This window comes from Lepidothrix coronata, unplaced genomic scaffold (genome assembly GCF_001604755.1).
Source record: "Lepidothrix coronata isolate B3197 unplaced genomic scaffold, Lepidothrix_coronata-1.0 Scaffold30, whole genome shotgun sequence".
NCBI lineage: Eukaryota > Metazoa > Chordata > Aves > Passeriformes > Pipridae > Lepidothrix > Lepidothrix coronata.
The window spans coordinates 5,530,821-5,545,579 of NW_016690210.1; positions in this window are offsets into that span (position 1 = coordinate 5,530,821).

Sequence of the window (14,759 nt, forward strand, 5' to 3'; positions counted from 1 at the left end):
ATAAAACTTAGCACCTACGTTGTGGCTGTGTTTCAAACTGCTTTTAAAATTAATTAACTCTCACCAGCTTGCGTGAGGCAGAAAAACATTATTAGCCTAGTTTTTAGACTCTGAGGCAGAGAGCTTTCTCTAGCCTGTAAGCTCCTTGTGCAACAACATCACCTAGCACTTTAAATAGCACTTTTAACTCCTGGAGCTCAGATTACTTTGCAAAGGAAATTGGTTTCCTTCCCTTGAGATGAAAGGAGCCAGGAGGAGAAGAGAGCTGTCAATTCAGAGGTCTGGATGTGTTTTATTTAAATCCCCGGGGCTCCAGGGATGCTTGGCAGCTCCCTTGGCTGGTCCCCTTGGCTGCTGGCAGGCACAGGGGATGTGAGGAGGGTCTCCCTTGGCACTTACAGCCTGTAACAAGGTGGGCACAGGGCAGATGCTCCAGGCCCTGAGCAACGTCACCTACGTCTGCCCAGCAGCAGTCTCATCAACAAGCAGGATCCTGAGCTGTCAGGTAGCCTTCCATGGGGACCTGCAATTTCAGAAGAAATTGCTGTGGCAGCTTTTCCAAGGTTATTATCTAGTTCCTCTTGGCCAAGAGCCCGAAACCTCTGGTCTCAGCCAAGGTGCAGCTCTCAGGTCCTGGGGACTCAGACCTGAGTTGTGACTTGAGACTGGCAATCCCTGAAGAACCTTCCTGGGGCCAAATGCTCCAGAAGAGGAGATGGGACCGGTTTTGTGGGCTCCTTTAACCTGCTACACTGTGGCAGGGCAGGACTAGAGCCCCAGCCACCCTCCTTGGCCATTACCCGAACCTTTGCCCACACAGTCTCACTCCAGACAAGCTGTTCTGTGTGGGGACACCACACAGCTGACAATGCACATGAAAAACTGACTTATCCAGGGCCAGGATTTAAGATTAAAACATCCACAGACTTCTCCAGGGCTCAGTAAGTAGCAGGATCCCCTGGGGCACACATGCAGGCACAGACACAAGTTGCCTTGGTGGAGACTTGCCAGAGAGGAGCCAGTTCCCTGAGCCAAACCTGGGGCAAAAGGCAAGGTTGTTTTGGTTCACTTCTGTTTGCTGAAAGTAGTTCAATGGAAGAGGTAAAATAAAAAGGGCAAGTAGAATTGTTGCTGCCAGGTGACAAAGGCCATTTTAATAAGGCCCTGGCTTGACCTGGCCTCACCTCACAGTTCTGCCAGATCTTCCCCTCTCATCTCCTCCTCTCACATCAGCCGTGCCCCCTGCCTTCTCCCCCTTTTCTGGCATACCACTTCCTCCAATCTCAGTACCATGCTGGTATGTGCTGTGCCCAGGACAATGCTATCTACACCTGATAAACACCACACAATCAGGTAACAATGGGCTGACTGGTTACTGGTCACAATGGTAAAAGCAATGATGCTGGTTACTGGCAAAAACAAGTCGTCCTCTGCATTTACTCAGGTCGAGTAAATGGTCCCTGTAAAGCACAGGGGACTCTACATGGCCACGAGTTTGATTTGACTTCTGAGTCAATCTTGCAGGGGAGGAAAAAGCCATTAAAATTATCAGCATAATTTCTGCAGAAGTAGGCTATTATGTCACCAGGACACGAACCCTGTTGTCATAACTCTGGTCTCTGCAGGAGTGTGGGCAGCAGTTGGATTTTTGATACTTGAAGATCTGTCAGCCACGTACGGCCAGTGAGAGCCAGAAAAGGCTGAGCAAGTTTCCCAGTGTCAGGAGCTGCCAAGGGGCAGAAGGACCCCCAGAACAGTGGGTCAGCTCTAATCGCCACCTGCAATGAAGGATGCATGCTCTGCCTGCACACTGTCTCTTCCTGACCCTTGTCCTCTCTGCTGCCCAACTCACCCATCCACACCTGGCACAGAGAGCCATCAAAGATGAGCAGGGGCAGCACAGAGATTTTGCCTGGAGCTGCTGATCTCACTGCTGCTGCCTGAGAGTGAGATTTGGGCTGATGCAAAGAGGGGCTTCTGCCTCCTCATCCTCAGCAGCAACAGGTGATTTCTCTGCAGCAACAAGTGATTTCTCTGCAGCAGGCACGTGGGGAGGCACTCACCTGCCTCCATCTCATCTGGGACCAACAGGCTGGGGGTGCTTCAGATGCGTTTTGCAGATAATAAAAGAAAAGCCAAAACTAAAAAACAAAAAAGGAGAACACCCCCTCCTCCCCTTGCCTCCCAATGTTTAAAGAAAAGGGCAAAGCAAAGCCCCAGAAGAATTCCATGGTCTCCCCAGCACTTCCAGTGGCTCTTGGGTTCTGGCAAGCCTGGGTGAGCAGCTTCCACTGTGTTCTGCAGTCTGCCCTGCTCACCAGAGATTGCACTGGCAAACCCTCATGGTGCTTGCAAGGCACACCTCCATTACCTGGGTCTTAATTTGTGGGGAAAAAACCTCAAAACACACAACCCCCCCCCAACAACAGAACCAAACATAAACCCCCAAACAAACAGAAAACCAAAACAAATCCCCAAATAAATAATTTTAAAAAATTTTAAAAACCCCACAGGGCTCCTCTGAGAACAAGGGCCAGCAGAGCTCACAACTTTGTCAAGGAGTTCAAGTATCGTGAGACAAAGCCAGAGACTGTTGAGCAGCAAGGGCTAGGGGCCCCTCTCTTCTGGGCTCTTCTCCACTTAGGTAGCAGGTTTGCTCAGGTTTAACATCAACAGTGTGTAATAGAGTAGTATCTGCTCCTTTCTCCAAATGATCATTTAGCCTTGGTTTACCAAGCCATTCATTTCATGCTTATTAACCTTTGGAGTATTGTTTTGTCCAGACTGCCAGACAAATTAACTTTTAAGAGGGGTCTATATGGATGTCTGCAAACTCCCTTGGACACAAAGGAACTCTTAAGGAATATTTAATGAAATATGTAACAGTCAGTTTATCTATCTGTAAACTAACACATCATTCTGGACAACAGCTAACTGGAAGTGCTGTGGGTAATTCTCGGGGAAAAAAAAGCATCTAAAGAAGCAAATAGGAAAGAGGCAAATAAGACAGTCAGGAAACTCCAAAAGATTCAAGCACAGAAGTGCTCATTACTATGTGGAAGCAATTTACCTCACTGTGGAAGGAGCTGCAGCTTACAAGGATCCTACACGTAGACCAAGAGCTCATCTCCATCAACTGCACTAATCAGCCACCTCCTTCCTGATGATTAACATGTTCAGGAGACTCTGTACTCCTACCCTGCCAAATTTCTCTGAAAGGACAACAATATGGTACTTGGATCAATATTTTAAGAAGCAAAACCAGCGTCCACTCTGACCTCTGCTAACGCTTCAGGAAGGTACCTGGCGCAGAGGGCAGCATTCCCCTCCTGTGCTGTGCCCTGTACCACATGCACGAATGTCCCTCGAGGACATTTTGTCGCAGTCCTGAGCAGCTCACAAAGCAAACTTGGCACCGCTTCAGAAGCTCCCATAAGTATGATGTTCTGTGCAGCTGACACAAATCTTTCCTAAAAGGCTCTAAAACCCTCGTCTCAGATCCCTGCACAGTGCACCAAAACCCAAGTATCAGACCGCAGCGAGCTGCAGTAAGGAGGTGGCAGTTCCAGGGGGCTTGGATGACACTGTAATCCTGAGTCACTGGGGAGAAGCCCGTGGAAAGCAAATTCCCTAAAAATTGCCCCAGAGATTCTCTCTCACAACATACTTGCATGCAGGCCAGGTCTCCTTCTTAACATACTTTGCCTTTTGTCTTGTTTTTCTGGCTTCCAACAACAACCCAAATAAACCGCTGGAAACAATGAAAGCATTAAAGGAAAATGTCACGCCTATCAATATGTGCCTTTGTGGCTGTGGAAGTGGAGAAGGCATGATGTCACTGGGGGGAATAGCTTAAAATGCTCCACTGAGAAAAGGGATCTGACTCTAACAGAAGCAACACATCCCAAAATATGTGCTGTGCCACCCAGATATGCAGGAAAGCGCTGAGCTGTGATGCAGCATGGGCCAGAAAGCCCATTTAATTCAGAAGTTAGAGAAGCAAGTTGCCCTTATTTTCCATAGGGGCATATAGAGGCAATGCATATGGGATTCAATTCTGTGAGCAAAGACACTGAGGGGAGCATTCTCTGTATAGTGAGACATAGTAACAACTCCTCAAGGTGTATGTGAAATTTGGAGGTTGGGTGTGGAGTACGTAGCTCTGCAGCTGAGCCCTTCACTGAGCTGTTGAGTTTTGCTGTATGACTTTGCATCAAACCCAGTAACAAGTAATCACAGAAGTTTGCTCCCTCTCACCTGGGACCAAGTGTTGGTTCTCTGATGGACCCCTTTTAGTTTCAAGGGCAAGACAAGGGAAGAGCGTACTCTCCTTGTGACAAAAATGTTAAATATTTCTTGGTCTGAATTGGACTGGAATCAGCAGCCTGATCCTTAGGGCTGGGCAATGGTTCAAAAAGCTACCTCTCATCACCTCCCAGCTCCCACCCTTTAGTGGCTCAGATATTTTAAGTGAATCACTTAGCTTTCTGGCTAGTGGCTCTCTTTTGTGACAGGTATACTGGATTGGGATCAGATAACAAGATTTTGAATATGAGAGAAGCCAACACTGTGATGGTTAATTTCTGATCCAGATGTCAAACTCCTGGAATTCCTGGTGCTGTGGGATCTGATATTTTGGTTTCTGCAGCTACAGAGGACTAGAGGTGAGTCAGGGCTTCAGTTCTGGGCTGGGTAAAAGCTGCTATAAAACACTTCACCACCTTTGTGGCTCACAAAACCTGAGACTTCCCCACCTGGGAATATGACTGAAAAAGTAGAGTCTCAGAGAGCAAAGTTCTGCAAAGCTTTCTGGTTTTCCTCTCTACGGTCGCCACTTCTGCTCTTTTAAGGGATAATTCTGAAGAAAAATTAGAGCAATTTACAATATTGAAGAAAACTTCATAATGAGAAAGTACAGGTCTCTGGCCCTCTGTTCTGAGATATATAGGCATATATGGACTTTCATGCAAATGCATGTTCTTCTGGACTTTTGTTTTTGCTGTTAATGAAAGGCATTAGTGGGTATGAAAAAACTTGAACAGCAAGCCTGCCAGGCTTGGCGCAGACTGGCATATCCCAAGGCTCCCTGCTTGCCTGCAGGTTTCCTTCTGATGTAACCAAGGCTCTGGAGGGACTGCTGTGGACCTGCACATTCTCACAGCGTGCTGAGTGTGCTCCGTTCCCACTGTTTAGATGCTGAAAATCCTACTGGCCCTTTCATCAGGATGGATGATTTCTGGCTCGCTTCCCCCAAAAGTCAAGTTGTTACAGCTAGAATCCACTGAGTGCTCCTGTTTATAAAGCAAAGGCCAGCGCAGCTCACATTTCCAAAGTGTAGCTGGATCTGGTCTAGAGAAAGAGCAGTGAAGTCATAACACTTTATCATTAAATTCAGCTGGCCCAGTTTGGGTGCACTTGGGAAGCGAAACAATCAAGGCTGAAGTTAACCAGACTCTTTCCAGGATAGATTTGTACTACAGAATGCTACATTTCTGGGTTGCTAGAGTGCTTCACAAGGCTCCTGTGCAATGCTAACAAGTGAAGGGTCACACTAAATGTCTACCATATGCTTCACAGACGCAGTTTCCTCTCAAGGTTTTCATTACATTACATTTTGATTTTTTTCCTTTAGCATTTAATTCCCTAGGCTGCTGTTGGAAGTAGACACAGTTGTATTGATGGAAGGAATTTCACCTGTTCAAGTTTTGAGGGATCCAGACATTGCTGGGTTTTTTTATAACTCCTAATAAGCACTCTATCCCTTGTCCCTCCAAGGCATGGTAGTCATGCTTTTCACATCCTTGCACATACCCAAAGTACCTGTGGCTGTGCTGCACAGGACTAAGGCAACACAAGAACCATCTGTTTACTTAACAGAAGAATGTAAATGAATGTCACTATCACCTTTAATGTCACACAAAAGTCAACACAGAAAGATTATATTCCACCAAAAGCCTTGACCTACAGGTCGCTGTCCCTCTGCCAGCCTACTTCAGCTATTCCAGGAAAGTCAACAGACCTCAGCAGGTCACCTCTTTCAGGTGGGTCAACAAATGATACCACTGAGTTCTTTTAGGCTTTTTAAAAGCATAACTTTTCAAATCGGAAAAATATATACTGAGCAAATTCCATTGTAGCTCAGGCACACTTTGCCAAACTACAGTACAAAGTTCCTCTGCTTGTTGTGTTTCTCCACAAAAACATTTGCAAAAAAGACTAATCCACATGGTTAACTGTACTAAGTTGGTAAATCAGCCAATTCTATGCTTAAATTTCTAATTCTGAGTTTCTACACATGCTGAAGAAAGCTTAGCTGTCACAATTCATGGACCACAGTCAGAACCTGTAGCTTTTAAATGCTTTCTTATGCAGCTCCTGAGTTTTGGGCAGAGTTGCAATTTCAAGAGATCTATTCTCAGTGAAGTTGTGGATAAAATTTAACAGCCAAATTAATGCAAAGAGAAGGTAGCAGGTCAGGTAACTTGCAAAATAAATGCTTGGGAGCTCACATATTATTCTTTACACAGACAACTTTACTTGGAAGCACTTGTTCTTAACAATTCAAAACCACGTTACTAATTTTTATTGTAAGGGAGGCAGAGTTGGGCTCAGAGAGATTCAGGCTGAGAAGAACTGAAAGACTAGTTTTTACAGTAATGCATTCTGCTTCCTGGCTGAATCTGTCCTTAGGCCTTACTAAGGACACATAGAAAATGTTATAACTCTCATTTGATGTGCAACATAGAGGTCTGGTCCTACATTTAGTTAACAGTATTCTGTTGGTGGTCGCAGCCATGGTACCTTTGCCTTGATGTTCTAAGGTATCTCTGTAGCCACTGGAAAAATGCAAATTTTAATATTCTTCTTGGATATAATAGAAACATGAATACCAGAAGCAGAACTCACCCTTCAATTTGTGGGTGGAAGCAATGGCTTCCTTGACTTCACAGCGTTGTTTAGTCAATAGATTTCCCCTTCACCCTCCACATACCCTAGAGAAGGGTGCCAAAAAGCATGAGACTTGAATTTCCCTAAACCTTCACATTTTATGGGACAAGTAGGACAAAGACTGAGAACCATGGCTTCAGCTAAGCTTTTGGGTGTTCACATCCAGTGAGCCCTGCACCAGCACTCACTGGGTTAGGAGGATGAGGAAGACAAGAAGAAGATTGTGTGGGAGGTAGGCAGGCACTCCTCAGTCCATCACTATATACTTAGTGTTTTTAAGACCACTGATCACATGAAGTAACTCTACAATAATGGATAGATTGCTCCGGGACATCCCTCAGCCTTTAAGAAAGTTTCAGGTGTTTCTTTTTCAATCATGACTCATTACAAGATGTGAGCTGACGCACAACAACTCTGTCTTTTTTTGCAGCCATCTTACTCTTACCCAGCCTTGTTTATTTAATGGTGTCTTAATCCAAGCTAATCACGTCCCTAGCAGCAAATTATGTTCTAAATGACAATGAATTATGTTAGCAGGAGGATAATCAGGGGAGAGCAATCAAATCACTTCTGTTTTTTTCAGCATACCTTAATCAAAAACAGCAAAGAAGATGAAGACACATTGCAGAGCACTACATGAGAGGAGTAAAGTATTACTGAACATACCTGGACCTGCATAACCAAGCGTGATGATAGTGTAGGTCCCTGCCATCAGAGCTGTGCCTTCAGGTTTGCATTGACTTCAGGGCAAGTAACACAGGGATTTGTAGGAAATGGGGGGAGTGATGAGGAGGGGGTTGAAGTAGGGTGGCTGAGAAGTGTTAGCTGGATTTGAAAACAGATTTAGGATCATGAATAAATCATAATTTATTAGTCCTGCACTAAGGATCTGCACTAGCCTTCAGAAAAGTCCTTGATGGGTCAGTACCACATTGAGTATGGCTGGGGCTGTGCAGGGTTCCCTTTGCTGATCCAAAGAATGGAAACAGAGAGAGTACAGGGGGAGAAGCAGGATCAATGTTTTAAGACTTGCAGCACCTCAGCAGATGCTGAGGACAAAGACAGAGCACACTGCAGAGCTGCACAACCCCTTCTGTCCCCCAAGCTGTTCATCTTCCAGGGAAGCACAGTAGTCCGGATACTGAGTATTTATCAGCCTTTCCAATACCCCGACAGACAGGCCACATGTCAAACATGCTATTTACCAGGAAGCACTTTTATTGATTTTTTTGATAAGAAAGTAAAATATTGGCAAAGGTTTCTCTTACTCCTTATCATGAGCATCAAAACAGAGCAAATTTCATGCATTAGTCCCATACTTTTTTGGCAATAATGTAGAAAGCTTAAATAAATTCATTCATCTCTCAGCAATGTTGCTTCTGGAATAGCTGCTTTGTAGCAGCTATTCAAGGGCTGGGAAGTGACAGATCAGCAGCCAAACAGCACAGCCAGTCCTGGCATTCAGAGGGGATTATTTGGGGCTAGAGAACTGCCCCATGCAGAAACAGACGCTAGCAACAATTTGCTAAACTGATACGTCCCGTCCCACAGTTGAAAAGAACCTGGGGACCCTTTCTCCGTCTGCCTGCACACAGCTCTCATTTGCTTCAGCCTGAATGATTCAAAAGTGTACTGATGAAAAAGAAGTACATTTTGTCTTCAACAGTTTCACATCTGCCACAAACACCATGAGAAAACAGGCTTCTCTGCAGTGGGAAAAAAACCTTAATGGACAGCTCTCTTTCAGCAAGCCTTAGGAAGAGAAAAATGCTCCTAAAAGGCAGTAAATAAATTGAGATTCAGCCTAAGAGAATGCAGGCTGGTATGTTTTGGAGGGAGGGAGGAAAGGAAGCAGTACAAAGTAAGAGGCACTTAGAGTCATGAAAAAAACCTGAGAATCAATAAACAGACTGGGGAACAGCGAACAAAATGCACCAGGATTGAAAATGAAACAAAAAAAAAATAAATCCTCCAACCCTGGGGAATTTGTACTGCATATACAGCTGCAATGGCCAGGAAGAGAGAAACCAAGGGATCTAAAACTGTAGATGGCTGTGGCCAAAACTCCATGCATCTTTAATTCCCAACTTAAAAAGACCCGATATTTCCCATATCCTACCTTATGGCAAACTCTCTAGGGCTGAGATCACAGAATCACAGAATTGTTAGGATTGGAAGGGACCTCTGAAGATCCTCTAGTCCAACCCCCCTGTCAAGGCAGGGTCACCTGGAGCAGGTGGGTTTGGAATGTCTCCAGAGAGGGAGACTCCATGACCTCCCTGGGCACTCTGTGTCAGTGCTCTGCAACCCTCAAAATGAAGAAGTTCTTCCTCACCTTGAGGTAAAACTTGTGTTTTAATTTATGGCCTTTACTTCTTGTCCTATAGCTGGGCACCACTGAAAAGAAGCCAGCACCACCCTCTGACACCAGCCTTTGAGATGATGAGATCCTCTCTCTGTCTTTTCTTCTCTAGACTAAACAGGCTCAGCTTCCTCAGTCTCTCCTCATAAGAGAAATATTCCAGATCCCTCATTATCTTTTTGGCCTTCATTGGACTCTCTCCAGTAGCTCCTTGTCTGTCCTGTACTGAGGAGCCCAGAACTGGACACAGTATCAAAACCTAAAGAGTGGGGGTAGCTGTTTTCTGCCACTTTCAGGGGCTATGCCTGTCACATGGGGTGGGAAAGGGATATTACAAGAAAAAAGAGGCTTAGGAATTTGCTTTGGGAAGTGTATAACCATGATTTGTATACACTGAACACTCTCAGCACCACATCAAGGTTTCAACCAACACATGTAATGGAATATATTTATCTGATTGTATTTCTTTCTTCAAAATGTGTTGCCATAAACCTACTAGGCTTCTTAAATCTTGAGATTCTGTTTGTCTAAGACCCTCTCTTCCAGCTGGAGATGTGCTTTAAGCTTCAGGCTGAGCACAGGGACTGCTGGCAGTAAAGCCATATAGACCATTTCCATCAATGCCTGCTATCATGGTGAGGAGAAAAATAAGATAATCTCACCAGACACTGCTCATGTCATGAAAATGCACAGGCAAGAAGACAGAGCACATGGAAAACCTTGTCTCAGCACAAATGTCCTCCTCATTATGACAGGTTTCCTCCCACAGGGACTCCGGTTGCATTGCTGGTCCAGGGGGTGAGGTGGTATTCCTCTCATGGACAGCCCAGCTGTGGATGTTTGAGGAGGTCTGGCCCACTCCAGTGGCAGTTTTCCCTGTGGGACTCCGTGTATGACTGCAGTGAGTGGAAGCCAGAGCCTTCATGCTCAGGTTCTGATTTAGTCCTGGGGAGTGGGGAAGCACTGGAGCAAACCCAATGGGTTGCCCCTAGGCATGGGTCTTGCTCACTTTGAATCAATTTTTCCTCATCCTAACTCGCTCACTACAAGAATCTCCCCAACCTTGCAGCAGGCAGGTCTCTTGGTGCCTGCCCTGGGGACATTCAGGCAGTCATGTACCATGAACCCCTCTGAGTTTTGGGACCTGCTTTCTCTCAGGCATAGGTGTGGGACCCACATGCAGCTTGCCCTCCCTTGACAGGCAGCCCACTGCTGTCTTTTTTTTTCTGGAAAGGATGCCTGATCAAGAATCTTGCTCCAAGTCTGGTTTCTAGGAGAAAAAAAGCCCATGTGATTTTACCCTGTGCAAGTATGAATGCCTGGATCTCCCTTGCCCAGTTTTGAATCCATCAGTCCAGCTCACCCAGGATTGACCAAGGAGTTGGTATTTCCAACTGCACTTACGTGCTGGGCTAAGCAAACTTGGAGGTGGCACACAGCAGGGTACCTGCTGGAGCTTGTCTCAAGCCCCATGTGCACATTTCCCTCTCCTGGAAACCAGAACCTGGGCCTGGAGGAGATGGGGCACTGGCATTTGGCTGTGTTTTACTCTCATAGAAGGTGAGAGTAAATCTGTGGGACTCAAGAACACACAGGGATTCAAGACACAGCCAGAGATACCTGACTTCTGCAGGTATCCTGGGAACAGGCAGCCGGGTATTCGTGCTCTCCCCAGGGAGAAGACTGAAGCATGAGGTCATGCTTTGTTCGCAGGGAATCCTTATGCCATAGAAAATACTATGAGACAGACCTCATAGTGCCCCAGCTTCAAGAAGAGTTTCAGCTGAAGCTTTCATTTCCTTAGATGTCGGAGTCAATCAACACCAAGATACAGATCTGTAGCAAACCATCCAGTCATTAGCTCTTTTACTTGCTACTTCCCGTCTTCCCTACCCATTCCCCCAGCATGCTCTGCTAGCTCTCTCCATTTCTGGGCCATAAAGCTTAAGAGGGAAGTATCTGCATAAAATAATAAATTTTATAGTTTGCAGTTATGTTCTCCCCTGCATATCTTCACATCTGCCACAGGTTTTTCTCAAGGCCTCAGCTCCACAGCCAGGGCTCTCATATCCCCCAGGACGTAAATCTGAAATCACAAAATGATCTCATGCATTTTTCTTTGCTCTGGTTTCAATCTCCCTCCTCTTTTCCAGCATATTTCCAATGTACAAAGCATGCTTTCCAGTGTTCATTTTCTAGTTCCATTTTAGCATATTCTCTCTTCTTGCTCTTTCTTTTCGTCTTTCCTTTGTCTACCAGTCCTCCTTTCCTCCTTCTGTCCTATTTCAAAATCTTCCTATGAGCCAAGCCTACTATCTCTAAAGAGTAATGCTGTCAACTTTAATAGAAGCTGGATTAACTCCCATGGCTTTGTTCCCATCTTTTTTTCCCCTGCATCCTCTGTCTATTCCCTCTTATCCCAACTCCTGCCTCCATCTTCTCTGCAAATTACTTGAACTTTTCTTTCCATTGCTTACCACACACCCTTCTGCTCCAGCCCCTCCTTAAGTCTTTCCTGCTCTTTTCCATCTATCCATCTCAAGGCAAACAATCTGCCTAATCTATTATCTCACCAGCTACTGAGTGCTCCAGTCCACACCCACCACTCCTGTAAGTACCCAATGCATATTAACATTAGGATCTCTCTCTTATTCCATCCCCTTTCCTTCCCAAACTGTGCTGAAAAGTCTGGTGCGTGGGTTTTTTCAGTAATTCTGCCTCTTCCTTCCCTGCCCCTCCCTAGCTCTCCTGAAGAAACAGAAAGCCAGAAATGGCAGCTACAGAAAACCAGAGTTAGCATTTAACCTGTTAAATACAGGAGAGCTTTACTGCCTGTCTTTCTCCCCCAAAAGAGGACATGAGGTGCGATGTAATGTCATCCATGTCAATGGAAAGACTGAAATTTAACTTCCCAGGAGCAGGAACAGACCCCCGGGGAGAAGAGAGATTGACAGGGGACGTACAAAAAACCAGAACTGGATGGGAGAGAGGATTGCAGAAGACAGGGGAATGAAAGAGGATATTAGAGGGAGCCCATGTTACCTGAAACATGATCTTCTCCCTTGTAATCAGGATCTCCTTTGAAATCTGTATTTCACTAAAAGAAATTGGCACTTCCTTGGGGGGTTATTCTGGGAGGCTGACCTAGACATTAGGGTAAAGGAGGATCCACCCATTGTGATCTCAGCTGTTTCTTTCTCATAGCTCATAAGAAAGTAATTTTCCCACAGCCACTGCTTCTCCCAAACATCTGTGCTATTCTGGGAAATAAAACTGAAATGGGCAACTTTGTGCTTCACCCAAACTAAATCACAGAAGAAGTACAAGCAGGTCTAGAAGGGATTCAGTAGCCCTGACAATAGCAAAAAGGAATGGATCCTGCTCCTGTCTGTCCCCAAAACCAGGAGGAGAAGACAGTAAGAGACCTTCACTGGAGTACCTAGTCTTTCTGTGTGGCCAGGAAGGAGAGGAAACAGGAATCAACAAGAAGGGTGGAGAGATATGAGCATCTCCTATTCTTTTCCTAGATGTGAGTGAGAAGAGGAGACAGGAAGCAAGGATGAAACCCTCTTCTAGGTCTTTTGGGGTTATGAAACATCCACCTGGGAAAAGCAGTAATGTTTAGGGTAGGGTGCTGGGAGCAACATGGGGAGCAGAGGACTAAACTTAGCCCTGTGGTTCAGAGATTTCTGCAGTGCCACTGTGGAAGGGGGTCAAAGGTGGAATAAATCTACATACGTGTTTCAGAAAGCATGCTTCCAGCCCTGGAAGCCTGGCTAGGCTGCTGCAGGGAAGCACTTCTGCCTAAGTGCCTATTTGCTAAATGCAAAAAAAAGCAGGCAGGAAAACCACCCCAAGTTGCCAAACAGCTCCTCTAAGAAGGAAAAGGAAAGAGAGAGGAAGAAAGAGAATATGTAGAAAGAGGAAGAAAGAGAATATGCAGAAGGGGAAAGAAAGAAAGAAAAACAGGGTAATAAAAAATTTAATTCAAAATCTATTAATGCACCAAAATTCAAATCAGCTATGCTATTTTAAATAAATTGTGTAAGTAAGTTAGAACTGCCTTGACTCACCCTTATCTAGCCACCACAGTTCTTTCAGTGCATCAGCAGTAAATTATGTGTATTTGCCATTATTTTCTTGCAATCAGATGGAAATAATGATCAACTCTGTTCATATGCTACTCACCATTCCCCCTCTCTTGATTACTCAAACTTTTTACTCCGGGTAGTGCTGTTAGCAGCTCTTCCTGCCATATTGAGGCTTTGCTACACAAGCTCATGTCCCAGTCTCAGTCCATAACATTGATTTAATATAATGTGTCTTTCCACAAACTTCCATACATGCAGGGAAATACCTGCAGGAAGGAAAAGACAATAATTCTGTGTTCATTCAGATGCATTACAATCCCAAAAGAAGAACTGGAAACTTGTTTGCAAAAATCAGTAGACTTGAAAAACAGCAGTGCATATTTTGTGAAGAAAGGTAATGATGTTGATTGTCACTTGAAAGAAAAGGATTGCAGTATAAATAATGTAAGAGGGAAGGAAGAGGCGATGGACAAAAATAACATATTATTGGTCAAAATCAATAACAATCATCATACAGTTTTTATGAGAACCTATCATCCTTGAATAGGTGAAGGCTAAGGAGTGTACCTCAGTAGCCTAAAAATCAGAATGTTAAAGAGAAGTAAGGCAGACTATGTTTTTACCACTTGTCAAATAAAACACAACATATTTCTGAGTAACTAAGGCAGTATGTTTGCTGGCAAAGTGCGCAGTGTGTAATACTGTCATCTGTATATTGGGGGAACTCGGATCCGCCAATTCAGAGAAAGAGTGGCTCCCTAGAAATTAGTCATTTCATCTGATTAGTAACAAAAGGACTGTTTTTTCTCTCCTTAAAGAATGTTTCCCCTTTTTGGGTCAATTTCCTGGGCAATCTCCACACATCAGTGTGAAGAGCTTGTGCCCAACAGTTCTGGCGACCGTCTGTGTCAGAGAGCACAATTTAGGAGGCATCCTCACAAAAACCTTCACCTGAAAAATCCCTCAAATGGCACAGAGATTAGCTTTTCCCTAGTGCCCAAAAACTGCCTTTTCCTGCAGTGTACCAAAATGATACATCATGCACCATGTTCTTGGTGCACCTCGGGGTGCTTTTCTTTCCCTCTGTAAGAACATCTTGATTTCCTAGAGGAAACTGAAGGATGTTTATGTGTCCTCACACATCTGTGAAACTCACAAATAATGGAAAAGGCCTTTAAAATGCATTTGTGTTTCCTTTGCAGAGAAAATTGAGAGGACTGAGGTCAAAGGTGACTCATCATCTCTCCCACATTAATCAATGTGATGAGCCATCTATACTCAGCTTTGCTTCACATCCTTTGGTATTCTCGTGCCTAAACACTTACGTTGGCTACCTTGAGGCTGGAGCAAAGGTGGCC